The sequence below is a fragment of the Haemorhous mexicanus genome, chromosome 32 (assembly GCF_027477595.1).
Source record: "Haemorhous mexicanus isolate bHaeMex1 chromosome 32, bHaeMex1.pri, whole genome shotgun sequence".
In the NCBI taxonomy this organism is placed as follows: domain Eukaryota; kingdom Metazoa; phylum Chordata; class Aves; order Passeriformes; family Fringillidae; genus Haemorhous; species Haemorhous mexicanus.
In genome coordinates this window covers 2,683,458-2,694,420 of record NC_082372.1, presented here as the reverse complement: position 1 = coordinate 2,694,420, position 10,963 = coordinate 2,683,458, and positions in this window count along the sequence as shown.

The following is a 10,963-nucleotide window of genomic DNA, read 5'->3' as shown; positions in this document are numbered from 1 at the left end:
GGGTCATCCTGACCGCAGGAAACCCGAGACCATTCCCCCTACTTGCCACATTTCCACAACCATTTCCCACTATCCCCTCCTCCTCCCGTCCATTCCGGGCTCCCACCGCCCCCTTTTCCCCCTTCTCCCCCACTGTCCCACCGCCTCCCGCCCCCCCGCTCACCCGAGAGCTCCGCGCCCGCAGCCGGGGGGGCTCCCAGCACCACCAGTGCCACCAGTCCGGCCCCAGCTGCCGCCCCTCGCCCCACGGCCAGCGCCGGGCAGGGGCCGCAGCCCCGAAGCAGCCGCGCTGCGCTGGGAGCACCAGTCCGGAGCGGGGCGGGCTCGGCAGCGCCGCGCGCTCTCATTGGCTCCCGCCACTGCTGGGGAGCCGAGCTCACAGGCTCTGCCACACAACTGATGAGTCATCAACGCCCCGCGCTCTCATTGGCTGCAGCGCGTTCCAGTTGTGTTGTGATTGGCTGAGGGGTTCCCGGGACCCTGCAGCCCCGGGGGCGGCTTTTCCAGGGAGGAGGAGCCTTGGGGCGCTGGGCAGGTGGGAGCTCAGGTGAGCCCAGAAATGCGTGCCCAGGTGCGCGGGATCTCCGGGGTGCCCGTGGCGAGCAGTGACGCTGGCCCGATGCCAGGCACCCCCAGAGCCGCTCTGTCCCTGCCCCCCGCAGCCGCACAGGGACAGAAAATGGAACCGAGGGTTCCTCCGTGGGGACAAGGACCGGGAGAGATCCCTCAGCAAATCCGGCACGGGCACAACCCGGCCTGGGCACACGGAGGGAATTTATTACCAACCAAATCACAGCAGCACAAGGAGAGGGCAAAGAAATCTCTCCAACACCTTCCCCCATCCAACGGGGATCACCCGGATCGGGGGTCACCAGGGCTCTGCCCAACGGGGATCACTGGGGATCATCCAGCGCGGATCCTCCCATGGGGGATGGAGCTGGAGCAGCGCACAAAGCACCTCCCACACTCGGGACACTCGCAGGGCCTCTTCCTGGTGTGGAAGTGCTGGTGAGTGACGATCTCTGAATTCCACCTGAAGCTCTTCTGACATTCCAAGCACTCATGGAGCCGTTCCCCAGTGTGTATCTTGGTGTCCTTGCTGAGGTCAGAGGTCCCACTGAAACTCTTCCCACGTTCCCCACACTCACGGGGCCTCTCCCCAGTGTGGATGTTCTGGTGTTCCATCAGGCTAGAGCTGTAGCTGAAACCCTTCCCACATTCCAAGCACTTGTGGGGCTTCTCCCCGCCATGAGGCTTCTCCACTGAGCTCCGGCTGGATCTCCAGACACCTTCCTGGCTCAGGGGGGCTCTTTCCTTCCTGCAGCTCCCTGGGCTGGGTTTGCAGCCACTCCTCGTGAGGGATCTCTCAGGTTTTTCCTCCTCCTCCATCAGGCCACAGCTTGGCAATGACAGATCCTGGTTTGGGGGAAACCAAGGTGGGAGCGCCTTGGAGTAGAGGCTCCTCCTGCCCAATTCCATCTCTAGAAGTCAGCAGGGGTCTTGTGTCCATGAAAATCTCCACAATGTCAAGATTCAGCCCAAAAAAATCTCTCCCAGGAATTCCCTATTGCTGATCTCTCCACTTTTGGGGTTCCAGAGTTTTCCTTTCCTTGGGATGATGGGGGTCCAATGGCTCCAAGGCTTGTCCTTTCTCCAGCATCCTGCTTAGGGATGATCCAGGGGCTTTTGGGGGTCCATGGGGTCCCTTCTCCCCTGATGCTCTACTTTGAGATCCGAGGAGTCCCAGGGGTCCCTCTTCTCCAGGCTCCCCCCCTTTCAAGGCAGCCGGGGTCCCCCAGCTCTGGGATCGCCCCTCTCTGCTCTCCCCACTCTGGGGGTCCCAGGGGTTCCCCTCCTCTGCTCTCCCAGGGGTCCCCAGCACCAATGTCCTCCCCTGCCCATACTGGGCAATGGCCACGTGGACCCCCAAAGATCCCCCCAAGGGGCTCAGCCTTGGGGTCCTGCATGACCCAAAATTATAAACACAGAGAAAAAAACCTCCCAGAGACGCCAGATGATATTTTGGGCCCAAATCCACAATCTGCAGTCTCCAAACACACCCCAATAAAAAACCCTCTCAGCGACACCCCTGATAGATTTGGGTCAAGCCCCTCCTCCCCTCTCACCTGCAGGACGAGGTGGGGGCGATGGTCCCGCGGCTGCGGCCACAGGGGGCACTGGAACCTCCTGTTCTTGCTCCTGTTCCTCCTCTTCCTGCTCCTCCTTTTCCTCTCTCCCTCCTCCTCCTCCTTCCTAATCCTACCTCCTCCCCAGTTCCTGCCTTCTGTGTATTTAAGGTTGGAGACCCTTGCTTGTTTTTAGAACTAGAACAAAGATCCCTGATGGAACAAGGTTTGCTGCTTTTAGTCAGTAGTATCAGTGACTAAAGGTCACGTTTCCTTTGGTTTGGTGCCGTCCTTGTTCCTCCTCAGTGTTCAGGCTGGGCTATGGGGTGTCCTTGTGTGCTGCATTTTCCGAGTTCCTCTGGCATCCTTTGGGCAATAGGCTGTGCCCTGGGAGGGATCTTTGTGCTCCTCTGTGACACAGGAGAACCTTCCAGGCGGTTTCTGCGTGAGCTGCTGCTGTGGTGTCACAGGAGCAGTGCCACGTCCCCGTGGTGTTCCCGTTGCTGTGGGACACGGAGGCCTCAGTGCCCAGAGTGGCTCTGGGCTCGCTGCCAGAGGATCCTCCTGCCCGAGGCATTCTCAGCAGCCAGCCCAGCCCTGACGGGTGTCCTTCTGTGCTCACAGGGCTACAGGCTGCAGACGTGTGCAGCGCAGCCAAAATGATCCAGCACGTGGCTGCTGCAGTTTGCACTCTCTACTCTGTGGCTTATTCGGGGTATTTTTTAACCCACTTGGCACGTAAGTCGAGGCTTTCCCTCGGTGCAGCATCTGTGGCTTTGGGCTTGCTGTGTGCTTTCTGTTCTTCATCTGGAGCTGAGCTGATTTTGGAACCAAATGGCCATGAAGACACCATTGCTTTGGGAGAGCTGCTGCCAGCAGCTGCAGCTGAAAAAGGGGGTGTCTGCAGCCAGGGGGGCGTGCACAGCATTTGCAAAGAGCCCTGGGGGGTTCTGTTCCCTCAGGCAGGGAGTCTGTGCCAGCAGAGCCTGGAACTCCCTCCGTTTGCTACTCCGGCCAAGAACTGACCCAGCCCAGTACTTTGTGCTGTTCTCTTGCTTGCTGTGGGAAGGGACTGTGGCTCCTGCAGGGATGCTGTGAGAGCAAAATGCTCTCGTGGGGTTGCCTTGCTCCGTGGCATTTCCCACCACTGGCAGTTTTTCTCCTAACAGCATCTGGTTCATGTTCCCTCTCCCATTTCAGGGCACTTCTTCTGTGGATCCCGAGCAGCTCCTCCTTCGGTGAGTGGGAAAGGAACCTTTGGTGTTTGGAATTGTGCAGCAAGTTGTGAGCTCGGCATGTGGCAGCTGAGTGCCAGCCTGGGAGGCTGAAGGAAAGTTCCTGTCAGTGTCTCAGCAGCCGCAGTAGCAGCAAAGCGATCCCCGTCAGTTTTCTCCTTTTCTGCTGAAGAGCTTTTGAAGAGCTGCAGGTCTGGCTTTGCAGGCAGAGGCTTGCTGTCTGGCTTTAGCCATGGTGGAATGTTGAATTCCCAGCAATAAGTGGCAATGTCGACTTTAGCCCATTGTTAGCTGGAACAGCTCCAAACCCAATTTCTGCTTAGTGCAGCTGGATGTGCAGCTGAGGATAAATAAGGTGAGAACTGAGATTGAACTTCCCGTCCCTCACGCTGCTGTCTGTCCACAGGGCACAAAAGCAGCACCAGCACCTCCTGTGGCTCCCTCTGCTTCCAAAGAGGAGGCCAAAGAGGAGGAAGACAGCAGTGAGCTTCCCACTGTTCTGGGAGACGAGGTCAAACATCCCGTGGTGTGGGAATGCAACAGCGAGGCTCCTGCGGATTGGGACAAGGACAGTGGATATCTCCTGGAGTGGGACGAGGATGGCCAAGCTCCCATGGCATGGGATGAGGACAGCAGACATCTCCCGGTGTGGGATGAGGATGGAGGACATCCTGTGTCTTGGGAAGAGGAGAGTGAACATCTCCCAGCATGGGAAGTGGACAGCGAACATCTCCTGGATTGGAAAGATGATGGTGAACCTGCAGCGTTTTGGGAAGAGGATGGAGAAGCTGAAGAATTTTGGGAAGAGGATGAAGAACCTCCCTCCTCTGTGGGATCCTGGGCTGAGCATTCTGACAGCAGCACAGCCCTGCAGCCAGAGGGGAGAGGGGAGTGGTGCCTGATGCAGCTGAGTACGTCTGCTCTGTCCCTGGGTGCCCGAGCAGGGCGCTGTGTGTGTGTCTCGGCATCAGCTGCACCCAGGGTTGCTCTGCAGCTGAATGTCATCGAGCCATTTCTTGTCCTTCCCCAGCTGAGACCAAGGGGCTCACGGCCCCAGGGAGTGGGGCTGCGTTCTGGCTCTGCTGCAGGGCGGGCTCTCACTCTGGGAGGGAGCGTCTTCCACGTGGTTTCTTTCAGGGAACACCGTGAGCGAGGCGGAGCCTGCCGAGAAATACCTGGAGCTGGAGCAGATTGGCCAAGGGTAAGGGCACGGCAGCGACTTCTGCACAAGCAGGGCCAGGGGTTGTGCTGGGGCAGGATCCAGTGAGAAGTCAGGAGAGCTCCAAACACCTTCAGACACTGGGCTACCATTCTGCTGTCTCTCAGTCCTGATCAGAATTGATAACTGTGGTCAGGAGGCATCGTCAGAGCCCCCTGAGGCTGGCAGTGTCCTGCCTGCAGCACGGAGCCGGACCTGGAAGACCTTCTGTCCCTGGAATTGGATTGCCTAAAAGAGCAACTCACCATCTGATGACTGTCAGAAAGCAATTCTCAAGAAGATTTCTTTCAAATATTTTCCTTTGAAAAATATCCACGGGTCATGATTATCAACCTAATGGTTTAGAAACAGAAACCAGAGATGAACTAATTAGGGCTCTATTCTAGCACAGGTAGCAGACCCCATCCATTCAGTAAGAGACACAGAGCTGATGCACTCTGGGGGAAAATGCATCACCTGCCTGATGGCAGGGCCCCTGAGGAACCTGCAGGTCTTAGGCAGGACATGGAAAAGGATGAAATGCATTCTTTTCCAGTTCTTTAGACACCCATTTCCCCTCCTAGGTTTTGAACTAAAGCAGTTCAGGGTGGACATTTGGGATTTGCTCCAGCCCAATTCCTTCGTGCTGGGTCTCAGTTTTCTCTTGCACACCTTGCATGGCAGAGGGCTGGTGGCTGCTGTGCTGTTGTTGGAAGGGTCGATGCACCCAGGTGTTTGTGAAGGCTGCAGGCAGCAGAGATCTCCTGTCTGGGCTGGCTTTCACTGCCAGGGCCTGAAGCGCTGCTTCTTTCTTCTCTGCTGTTTTGTCTCCAGGGCTTTCGGAACCGTTTACAAAGGACTGGACAGGGCCGCTGGAGGAGAGGTCAGTGTCAACACGCCCAGCACGCCTGGCAGCTCTCCAGGGCTTTCCCCTCTGCTGGGAGCTGTGGCTGCAGCTTTGGGGGCCAGCAGAGCTTTCCTGGCCAGGCTGCTCCTCTGAAGGCAGAGCAGTGTCAGCCTGCAGAGCACAGCTGGGGCAGACTTGTTCCTTCTGAAGTGCCAAAGGAATGCAAGGAGGGCAGCGGTGTCTGTCAGAGCAGGACACGCTGGCTTAGTTCTTCATATCTAAAAGTGTGAATGCATCAGCTGCTGGAGACTGAGGCCCAATTTATCTTCACCCCAGCCTCTGACAGGAACACTATTTAGCAGTTTTATCATCCTGCCTTTCATCTTCACGGGGTACCTCAAGGCCTGATTAGGGAGAGATCCTGCTTGGGCTCAGTTTGGGGTTTTAGTCCTACTTCAGCAGTTCACAGAGGGCGAGGGAGAGAAATGAGAAGATGGATGTCCAGAGCAAAGCTCTCTCCCAAACCCTGCAGGTGTGTTTGGGTCTGGTGTCAGTGACAGCCTGTGACAGGGATCACCTGAGCAATAGTTGTGCGTGTTTGCTTTGTTGTGCAATCCCAAACAGAGCAGTTGCATCTGAAATCATGACCAAATCCCATAGAACTGCTAAAGGGTTCCTGGCTGTTTTGCTCTGTTTTCACAGAACCAGAATTACCTCCTGCTTTCCAAATGGGTTTGAATAATAATGAGATTGTTGAGGCCATTTGAGCAGACTCTGGGTGCAGAGGATGTTGTTAGAGCTTTGAGGCTGACAGGTGAGGGACCATTTCTGCAGAGCTTGCAAGGCCAAATGTCTCTGGCCATGTGTCCTGTGAGCAGCCCCCAGCTGGCAGAGCAATGGGCTGTGGGAATGGCACTTGCTGAGCTCTGGTGTCCCATCCCAAGGCAGTTTGGCACAGCCCAGCTCCGTCACTCCAAACAGACTCGCTCCGTGTTTGCTGTGGCCTCCTGCCACAGACTCCTGCAGTTCAAGGGCTGCCATGTCCCTTCAGGTGGCCATAAAGAAAATGAGTCTCCAAGGGCAGAACAGGGAACGAGCTGTGAATGAGATCCTGCTCCTGAAGGACAAGAAGAACCCCAACATTGTCAACTCTTTGGACAGGTGAGTGTTTCAGCTCTTATCCTGTGCCCGGGCCCTGCGTTAACCTTTTCTGGCATCCCTAGTCTGTAGCCTGTTTTGAAAATGCCTGACCCAGCCACATCTTCCCCAAACAACAGCCTGGCAGTTCACTCCCTGCGTGTGCTTTTGTTGCTTTGCTTTGGTTTTTCCTTCAAGTTGACCCCATTTGCTGTGTTTTCCAACAAGTGCTGATGAACCACAGCAGAAGTTATTTCTCTTGGCTTCTTCCCAGCCCTTTTCCATTGCTACAGGTGCCAGGCAGACCAGGTTCTTGTTTCCAGCAATGCCTCATTTGCCCATTTTTCACTGGCCTTGCCTGTTTCTGAAGGGACTTTCTGAAAGGTTTTCTCACTGCTTTTGTCCCAAGTGCTGCACGGCCTCCTCCCCTGGATAGCCCTGGCAGTTGTGTTGCCTTGTTCTGGAGGGAATGGTGGAACTGAGGAGTTCAGAAGCTGAACCAGCTGGGGGCAAGTGTTGTTGTTCCACAGTGATGTGGGCTGTTGCTAACCTGCATTTTTCACCTGCTTGCCATCTAAGGCCTCTCCTTTCTCACAGGTGTCTCCTTCTCCTTTAGACTGTGCAGATTCCAAGGGCTGGGCAGCCGGGCAGGAATGTCTCTCCATCTGATTCTGTCCTCACTGACAAGTGACCTGGAAACAAAACTCCATCCAGGCTTTTCCATGGGGGAATTGAGCACTGCCCATTCATCTCCATGCCATTGTTTTCCTCTTCCAGCTTCCTTGTTGATGGAGATCTCTGGCTGGTGATGGAATACATGGATGGAGGAACTTTGCAGGACGTTGTCAGACAGACACGCATGGCTGAAGGAGAGATGGCAGCTGTCAGTCGGGAGGTGAGGGATCCTGCTTGTCACTCCCATGGCTGGGACACGATGGTCCTTCCAAACAGGCATGAGAACAGGAGTGGCTCCATGCTCAGGGCTTTGTTTCTGTGCTGTTTTCATGAGCTGGAGAAGAAAGAGCCTCTGCAGTGAACGGCCTGCCAGCATCACTGCACTTCTGCTCTGTTCTTGCTCTCTCTCCTGCTGTTGTGGTACTCTCTGTCCTTTTTTGATTTGATTTGCTGTTCTCAGCTTTGCCTTGCATCGTTTGCCTGGAGCTTGTGTGCACTGCACTCCTGGCCTGTCCCAGCAAAGCTGCTGCTGGCAGAATTCTGAACTGTCCTTTCTGGTGTGATATATTCCTGCCATTGGTTTTTACCCTGGTGTTTCTTGTTCTCTCTCAGTGTCTGCAGGGCCTGGATTTCCTCCATGCCAACCGGGTGATGCACAGGGATCTGAAGAGCTCCAACATCCTCCTGGGAATGGACGGCTCTGTCAGGCTGGGTGGGTGTTCCCGGCCAGGCACGGCGCTCCCGGGCTGCGGCTGTGGGGCTGCTTCCCAGTGAGGCCAGAGCCCCACAAGGGCTGCTGGGGGCACTGCCCGGGCCCTGCTGCCAGCTGAGAGCGGCTGCCCCTGCAGAGAGCTCAGGAGAGGAGCAGGGTGCCAGCAGTGCCTTTGCTCTGGCTCTGGCCCTTCCAGAGGGGCAGCAGTGGGAATCTAAAGCTCCATGGGAATCAGTAAAAGCCACTGCATGAAAGCTGAGGGTTTCTGTAAGGGTCCAGTTCCATCTTTCCTTGGCTACAGCCCTGAGGACTTTTCCCGCTGACTTCACTACTGCATTCTCAGATGGAGAGTGGGGAATCTTTGTGCTTGGTTTCCTCATTCCAGCTGCCTTTGACAGGGTTTGTTTCTGTCCTCAGCTGATTTTGGCCTCTGCGCTCAGCTCAGCCCTGAGCAGGACCGGCGCAGCTCCATGGTGGGCACTGCTCACTGGATGGCCCCAGAAGTTGTGACCAGATCTCCTTATGGCCCCAAGGTGGACATCTGGGCCTTTGGCATTGTGACCATCGAGATGGTGGAAGGAGAACCTCCTTACTTCAGGGAAACTGGGGCCATGGTAAGAGGCAAATTCTCCAGTGGTTGCAGAGGCCTGTGAGCACAGGGGGACCCTGCCCTGGGAGCAGCAGCTGGAGGTTTCTGCACATGGGAAGGGAATTCCCAGAGGACTCCAGCCTCAACACAGATGAATATTCTGCAGTCTCCAGCAACAATTTGCTTTGGGATTTATGTTGTTGCAGCTCTTCTGGCTCTGAGGATGACATGGAAATGTGAAGCAAGTGCATCAGCCCTAATGTTACCCTGCAAGAAAAGCCCAAACCAACCCCACATCCCATCCCCAAACCCAACAAGATTTCTGCAGGAGCTACTAGAAGACATTTTGCAAGATGATCTCCCCCCTGATTCCTCTCACTGTGAAAGTTGTTGAAAACCTGAGGATGATTGTTTAACATCCCCAAAGTCTAACATATTTCTTTCCTAGTCCAAGCTACTTTCTCTGTGTCACCAAAGCTGAGCTGTCAGCATCACAAACCTCCTGTTTCTGGCCTGGCAGTTTCTGGGATGGGGCATCAGGAATGCATTCACTTGAGTGTCAGTGGCACTGCAGATGCACTTGATGTAAGAATCCTGTGGAATAACCCAGGCAGACCACACTGACTCTGGAAAATGGCCTGTACAGCTGGTGTCCACATTTGGAGAAGCAAAATATTCTATTTCTGATGGAGGTTCCTACTAACAGAGTCGGCCAATGAAACTGGCTCTCAGGGCGAGATCATTTGAATGTTGCAGTGGCTGTGGCAGCCCCAGGTTTGGGTTTTTTGGTTGGCACAGAAAAATGAGCTGTGAGCAGCATCTGTGTCAGGGAGGAAAGTGCCCCTGGAGCTGGGGCTGAGGACCCGGGGTGGATGTGAGCCCGTGTGGGTGTGAAGGAAGCTGGCAGAGCGCTGAGTTTGCTTTCCCTGCAGGCTCGCGCTCTGATCCGGCAGAACGGGACCCCGCAGCTGCAGGAGCCCCGGCACCTGTCGGCTCTGCTGCGGGACTTCCTCGAGTGCAGCCTGGAGCCGGACCAGGAGCAGCGCTGGGCTGCCCGGGAGCTGCTGCAGGTGAATGCCAAGGGCTGCAGGGCAAGCAGCAGCGCGAGGGAGGGGTTTTCTTGTGGGGCCCCCTCCGACAGTCTCCAGCCTCGCTGCTTTCCACACGCAGAGCGAGCAGAATCCTCGCCTGCTTTGGCTTGGCAGGCTCCTTTCGAGGCCAGCTGGGCCTGGTGCCCCACAGCGAGCAGGGACATCTTCAACAGGTCAGGGGGCTCCGAGCCCTGCCCGACCTGAGCTTGGAGGTTTCCAGGGAGGAGGCACCTCCCTTATCTCTGGGCACCTTCTGTCAGTGTTCCCCCACTCTCCTGGTTAAAAAATTCTCCCTTAGATCTAATCTGAGCCTGCTTCCCTCTCTTGAGTTTCAAACCATTTCCCTTTGTCCTGTTGCAACAGGGCTGTGAGGAACTTGGCTCTGGGAAGTAACAGTTCATTTCTTTCTTTTTTATCCTTTGGGCAGCACCCATTTTTGTCATCAGCTAAGCCTCTCTCCAGCCTGACCCCTCTGATCACTGCAGCGAAGCAACTGAGGGAGCAGCGGAGGAGATGAAGCACTTGAGGGAGCTTCTTGTTACAGCATTTAGGACAACTAGTTAGTTTTGGTAGTTAGCACTGATAGTTAGTTATGGTAGTTAGTACTGCTAGTTGGTTAGGGTAGTTTGCAGAGTCTGTTTGTTATGGTTCTTGTTTGTTATGACAATTTTTGGAATAAAAACTCTCTTAAACCTAAACTTCCTTGACGTGTCCCTTCCTTCTCCCGCTGTGCCTCAGCTGCCCGGAGCCATGTGAGGGGAGAGCGGGCCCAGCCTGGCCCAGAGCTGAGCCCCAGCAGAGCCCTGGCAGAGCCCAGAGCAGCCTCGGCACCTGCAGAGTCAGCCTGGAAGGAGGCGCTTGGAGCCTTCGGGGCTGCACCCGGCTCTGGGTTACAAACTGTGTGTGCTGGAAAATGCCAGCGGCTCTGCAGGAGGGCAGAAGGGGCCCGGGGAAGGCCCAAGTGCTCCGTGCAAGGGAAAAACCTGCCCTGGCTTTGGTGTAAATAACTAGGCAGTGTTGGCTTTTGCTATTATGTATGGACTTGTGCAAATTATTCTTAATCACAGCGAGTTTGATATGGTACAGTTTGTAATCACCTTTCACTGTTTTTGCTATAGTATAATTTGTTCAGATTCTTGTGGCCAATGCCCTGGCCCCTGTGCAGCTCGTATCATCAGAACATCATTTATGGATGATATTTTAGTTTGTGGAGAGTGTGAAAAACACACATTATAGTTTTGGCTTTTGCAAACCATTAAAGTGGATGCCATGTGTTGTGCATTGTAATGTTAACTTTTGCAGAAGTAGCTGTAGTTGTGAAATAATAACTAATGCTTTTATTTTTGTAACTAA